The following is a 6,746-nucleotide window of genomic DNA, read 5'->3' on the forward strand; positions in this document are numbered from 1 at the left end:
AGGGTTGTACGGAATTGGCCTGCGCCCTTCCAAATCCCAACCCGGCTAATATAACTCTTTTGGGGATTATTGGTAGGGAAACGCTTTTTTTTATTGGTCCTGGAGAGATGTCTATTTTTTTTTCCTTCTGTACTGGAAGCTGACCCTTTAGCAAACAGAGCAGATGCTGGCTTGCTTATCCAGACATAAATATCTGAGAATCAAGCCAAGGGTACCTTTGGAACCTTTTTCCTTTGTATCTAATCTTGGGGGAGGCGGGGATGCAGTTTTATTGCACCGAGAGGTTGTTGGGCCTATAATGAAGGGGGTGGGGGGAGAACGCTCCCATGGACATGGGAAACGGGCCCTGAAACTGATCTGTGCAGTTTGACCTTACAGAATATTTAACCAACCTCTCAACCGGCCTGACGGAGATAACTGGAAGCTGCTATGCGCCCATGTTGGATCAAAAGTGCAAGTTCCCATTTTAAGAATGGGCAAATGCGTCTGCCCCCCATCCATGCCTGTGTCAATCTATGACACTGTTTCTCAACCTTGGCAACCTGAAGATGTGTGGACTTCAACTCCCAAGGCTGGCTGGGGAATTCTGGGAGTTGAAGTCCACACATCTTCAAGTTGCCAAGGTTGAGAAATACTGATTTATGACGTCACTACCCATCGTTTCGTTGCTCCTAGTGATGTTGCACTTTCCATTCCTCCTTTCTTCCCTGCTTGCCAAATTTAACTGGCTTGCCCCTTGGCTTCCAGACTTGCTAAAATAGTATCACAACTAGATTGCTTCCCCCCACTCCCCGCCCCTCCTGCACGGTTTTAACAAATGCACTAGCGTGTCTTGGCAACATGGAGAGAGATTTGTATTCATGCTCTGCTAAGCTTACCCTGCAGAGTTTTGTGTCCCACGTTCTGATGTCTTTAAAAAAGATTCCTAGGAATTTGATGGCTTTGCAGGGTGACATTTGGGCTGGAAGTCCCAACCCCACCTTATGCCCTTCCTTATTTCGCTCTTGTCTCGTATTCCTCTTCCTTCTCTGCAAAACTGCATTTTAATTTGGCTGTCCAGAACAGCACAGTGTGTTCTAAATGAGACATACGCAATGGCATTATTATCCCTGCTGTGTTTGTTTCTCAGTTCTGTTTCCCTAATGATTCCTCACGATGCATTAATCCTTCTTGCTGCTGTAGCCCGCAGAGCTACTGATGCTACTTGAGCTTTTTCAAATGGCTTCTCAAGTCCTTTTCCACCCCTAATTTAGATGCTATCGCTCGAAAAATGTGAAGGTCTTGTGCCAATGTGCGTTCCCTTCATTTGTGCAAAGTCTTATCCATCATGCAGAGTTTATAGGCTGGATACACGTTAAGCTGAAGCGGGGTAGGGTGGTGGAAACCAGCCATCATCTTAATATACTGCATGGACCAGGTTTTTGCTTAGTATGGTTGATGAGCTTGAGCACGGTGTCTTAGCTGAATACAAGAATTTTGCTCTGTTAATCTGAGTTTCACCTGTTGTGTGAACCTAGCCATAGAATCATAGAGTTTGAAGGTATCAATAGAAGAGACTATCTGTAGCTCAGGGCTGAGCTGTGGAGTGGCGCTCTCTGAGCTTGGTTGTTGGCTTGCAGACGTTTCATTCCCTAACTAGGTAACGTCATCAGTGCAAGGGAGGGTGGGGTTGGCTCCAAGGATTCCACGGTTTGAAGGTTTTGAAAGGTAAAGTTATCCAGCCTTCTGCCACTGGCAGGAACTTACTGCTTCAGCATCTCTGATAGATTGCCTTCTAGCTCCTGCTTAATCTCCAGGGCATGAGTCTGCTATGCGCTGCGCAGAGGTGTGAGGGAGCTCGTGAGTCCCCTAGCTGGGTAGTTCTGGAATCCCCGAATTAAATAATTCTTTAAAAATGTCAATGGCATACGTACTTCATCCACTATTCCCTTTCAGTGTAAGCAACTTTATTCAGAGCAGAACAGCAAGAAATAGTTAACCAAAGAAATTATAAGGATGAGACGAGGAAAGGAAAAGTCAGTAGAGTGAAAACGTAAACAGATTCCACCTCCTCCTTCAGCCAGAATCTTATGAAATGGCAAGTTTTTGCGTGAAACTGGTGATCAAGTTTTGCTGATGGTGTGAGATTCTGGCCTGAAAAAGTATTGATCTGTTGGCACCTGTGCTGGCATGCAAGGTTGTGTAATGGTATCTGCTGCAGGTTTTAACTGACATCCGCTGACATGCGCCACCTTGGATCCCACTCTCTGAAAGCGTAGAAAACCAGCAAGCATTTTCAGAGAAATAAATAGGAGGAGTTGCAGTCCATCCAGGCCTATCCCAGCTGTTCTTTTTTAGCTGAATGAAGGCGGTGCTGTTAGACTGTCTGCTTGCCAAGAGTGCCCACTCCCTGGATGAGCCCACTTTTTGCATAATCCGTGCTTTGCTTAACTCTGATTTGCTGAACTAACTATCATTGGCTAGGTTTACCCAAACCACTTAGCAAAAACCACAGCACATTACAGCTTAGGATGATGTAGGAAACCTGCTGTTTTCTCTTGCAAAACAATACCAATCCACCCTTATGATGTAATCGTGTGTGTGTGTGTGTGTGTGTGTGTGTGTCATATTTTTAGGAAAGGAAGAGATGGAAAATAAACATTCATTCTTTCCCCCTGCCCTGCTGCGTTTGTTCCAAGCTCAGCTGTAGCCTCAGCTTGCTGATTCTGCTCTTGGGATTTGCTTTTCTCCACCCATCCGTGTTTTTCTTGACAAGATTAATGTTTTTGACATTCAAAGCAGAATTGGGCACCCGTCTTGTTTCTTTTCTCTACCCTCTAGCTGTTTCTGCCACTGTCTTTGTACACGACGGAGGCTTTCCTGCTGAAATGTGCTACTGAACAGAGGTGGAGAGTTGATGGTGCTGAAGAGTGACATTGGTTGAACAGCCCAGTTTCTAATTCAGAGGATCTTCCTTCCCTTCCTTCCCTTTCCCTCCCCAACTTCCCTTCCCTCCTTCATCCATTCACCAACTTTCCTTCCCAAGAACTATCTATATTTTAAAATTCCTGTTTTTGGAAAAGTTCCCTTCAGCAGGGCCCCAGCCAAAATGGCAGGCCCATATCAAAAACTAACCCCAAACTGATTGTCAGTCTTGGACATGCTATTTTAATTTCTTGGAAGGCCTTATTCATTCTGGTTTCTTACGTGAGGATCGGTGAAGTACTCAGTGTTGTGTTGCATTCTCTACTGTAATTCTGCCATCATTATTTTGTTTGCAGGGCTGCCATATCAACAATTAAACAGTAGAAGAGAGTCTCTGCAGCTCAGGGTTCAACTGTGGAGTCCTTGGTGCTCCCTGAGCTTGGCTGTTGGCTTGTAGATGTTTCATGACCTGACTAGGCAGCAACATCAGTGCAAGGGAGGATGGGGTTGGCTCCCTGTTTATATCCAGTCGCTTGCCCTGCCAATGTTGGTGGGGTCTGGTTTTCCCATTGTGAGAATCAACTGAAGTGTGTTTGTGTGTGGCATGTTACCTTCCTTGAAGCCCAGGTTAACAACTGTTTGGAACTTCACTCAGCCTTTGGGTTGGTGCTGAGTTTTTCCTCCAAAAGTTGGTTTTTTAAAAAAAATCAATTCAATCATGTTCAAGTCTTGGAGACTGCCTGGACAGGTCCCTGCAGTTTTCTTGGCAGGTTTTTCAGAAGGGGTTTGCCATTGCCTCTTCCTAGGGCTCAGAGACAGTGACTGGCCCAGCTGGCTTTGTGCCTAAGGCAGGACTGGAACTCATGGTCTCCCAGTTTCTAGCCTGTTGTCAGGGCCAGCCTCTCTTCGCAATAAGACACAGACTCACTTAATGGGTATTAAGGATTTCTGGTTTATTGGAATGATAGCTGACAGATCGAAAAACGGGAACGGGGTAGGTAGTGTGGGGGTGCCCCTTTTATACCCTCCTGTATTGCCCCGGGCTTCCCCACCCCTCAATGCCCCGGTCCCTCTTGATGGGATCCTTAATGGCTGCGTGGGCGTTTTCCCCGGTGTCCTCTTTGTCTTCCTGCAACGGTTGAGTTCTCCGGGGCACCATGTGCTCCTTATCTTCACTCCTCTGACGTCTCTCTTTTCAGGTGTTGATGGGATCATGGGTGTGGGTGTCTTTGGGTGCTTGTTTTAATCCCTGATTGGATTATCTTCTTCCCCCTTTTCCTTAATGATCATGATCCACTTTGTGAGGCTCTTTGTGCCTTGCAACGAGGTCATGACACCTGTGCCTTCACCACCATCCCAAACTGGCTCTCATAAAAGGTCTGTAGGGCCAGGCAAAGCATAAATTTGATTTAATTAAAATTACATTAATTCAAAAGACGTGTGTACGTAATCAGTGCTCCCTTCTATAACCTTACAATTCCAATGTAGTTGCAATGATAAGAGTCCTCAAGAGGCCTCAGGTGACGCATCCCTCAGTATAAATTTTTCGCTGCCATTCTGAGGCCTCAAAGGGAGAGAAACAATTATGGGAATTGCATTAAATTGTGATCAGTTAAGACACCCTGGGAGGAATAAGTGATAGTGACTAAAAACGTCAGCCTTTCTTCAAAGGAAAAGAAGGGTGTGGAGGAGACATGTTTGCGCACATGTGTGTGCACACACACACAAACACACACAGGCCAAGAGTTGGGATACAGCCCATTAAGACTTTTGGGTGAAGGGTGTGGGTGGTTTTTTTTTTTTTACACCTCCAGAATTCTAGATAGGGCTGTTGGTTTTCTTCCTGCTACCTCTGTGCCCTGCAGCAATTGAGTGTTGAATTTTATTTTTATTTTCTCCTCCTAAACCTGAGCTCACACACGCACGCACGTGTACACACACCCCATGTGAATATATGTATATATAAATTTTCCACTTGTTTGAACCTCCCAACAGGGGCAGGCTAGGTTAAGAGTTGGTCCTCTGTCTATAGCTGATACAGGATTCAAACTCAGGTTTTCCCAGACCGCATTGGGAAGTTTCATTCAGGCTGAGGATGAGCCTCTGCCATCTTCCCCAGGGGCATTATAGTCAAACAGGTCTGGAGGCCTGTTGGTTAGGCACAGGGTTTTAGACTCTGTATGTGTCTTCAAGTCCATTTTTGACTCCTAGCGACTGTCTGGACAAGTCCCTGCAGTTTTCTTGGCAAGGTTTTCCAGAAGTGGTTTGCCACTGCCTCCTTCCTAGGGCTAAGAGGGAGGGACTGGCCCAAGGTCACCCAGCTGGCTTCATGCCCAAGGCGGGACTAGAACTACCGGTCTCCTGGTTTCCAGCCTGGTGCCTTCACCTCTACACCAAACTGGCTCTTGTCCTAGGTAGTAGGAAATCATGTCTTGCAGCCCTCCTGACCCCAAAGACTGCCAGGGGATAAAAGAGAGGGATTTTAAATGAAAAAGCTGCATCCCATATAGAGCCATTGAGAAAAGGTTGCCTGAGGGTTTTTGAAGCTGTTTGGAGGGAGCAGATTCCTGTTGACACTGGCACCTTGCATTAGCCTTTATCATCTCTGATAAAGAGATGGAAAATTTGGAAGTGCTGCTGCCCCATAAAAATTCTGCATTTATACCCTCTCTTTTATACCCTTGCAGTCTCTGGAGGCAGGAGGGCTGTAAGACACCTTCCTGATTTCCTGTCACCGACCCTGTGCTACACCCAGGTTAGAAAATGAAAATGATTGCATTAAAAAGCACCAGGGTGACTTGGCCCCGTGGGGTCATTCATCCGAGCTGGGAAGATCACGGCTGACTCCCCTCCGCCCTAGCCTTGTTACGTTGGAGAATTTGCTGGCAAGCCTGCTCTTTTGAAATGACCCCTGCTGCTCTCCTTTTGAGGAGAGGGGCTGTCTGTGCATGGGCAGAGGGCTTGCCATCCTTATAAAAAAAGCAGCTTCGGTGCCAAACAGGGAACAGGATGAATCAAGCGGATTTCCCATCTTTGTGCATGCCAGCCTCCGGAGCAGCATCTCCACTGCCAGCCTTGAGCTGAAACCTTGCCTTTTATGAAGAAAATGGAAGCAGCCCAAGTTGTGTGAATCAGCGATTCCGTTTTCTCCAGGGTAAAGTAAAGTAAAGTGCACCACTTCCCCCAGACTGAATGGTATGCGCTGTGCGTGCGTGTTATGTGGTGGGGAAAAATGCCACCAAAGTTTATGAAAAGTTTGATCATGGGAATCTGGTGGGCAGAAGCGGGAGAGGCCTTTGTGACATACAGTCCACTTTTTATATTGTTGCTTCCAAGACAATAGCTTGGAGCTGTAACGGGGGTGGCCGAATGCAAACCGAAGTTCCTTTAAGACTTATTTTGGCAGCTGGATTTACACACAGCTGGGTCAAGACTGAACTGAAAGAATTTTTCTAATAGGGTACATTTTCTGAGAATTTTCTGAATTCTCCTGGATAATTCCACTCCTATTCCTTTCTAGCAGAGTATCTGGCAAAATGTTCTCACCCCTCCCCATTTAGTTATAACTCTGCACCTTTGTTTTGCTTCTTTCAGTTACACTTTACAATGGTTTTTCTCCCCAATTCTTTCCCATCCTCTTTCTATTTGCTTATTTTCGCCGTCTGTGGGACCTCGTGGTGTACTGTCTTGCTCAATGTATACGGAATGAATTTCACAGAGGTTGAACAATTCCATCCTCCCCTTTTCAAAAAATATTACGCAAAGCCTCTGAAATGTTGCCAGCCAGAAACAGCATGGAAACTTTTGAAATGTCATGCTCCGAGGCTGAATGCATGCCAACC

The 6,746-nt window shown here is 46.1% G+C and overlaps 1 long non-coding RNA gene across 1 annotated transcript in view; it reads left to right on the forward strand.

The window, feature by feature from the left end:
- The window catches only part of LOC134505436 (uncharacterized), a 289,243-nt gene that overhangs the window by 28,794 nt on the left and 253,703 nt on the right, over nucleotides 1-6,746 (forward strand). The gene's annotated exons all lie outside the window — the stretch shown is intronic.

This window comes from Candoia aspera, chromosome 14 (genome assembly GCF_035149785.1).
Source record: "Candoia aspera isolate rCanAsp1 chromosome 14, rCanAsp1.hap2, whole genome shotgun sequence".
NCBI lineage: Eukaryota > Metazoa > Chordata > Lepidosauria > Squamata > Boidae > Candoia > Candoia aspera.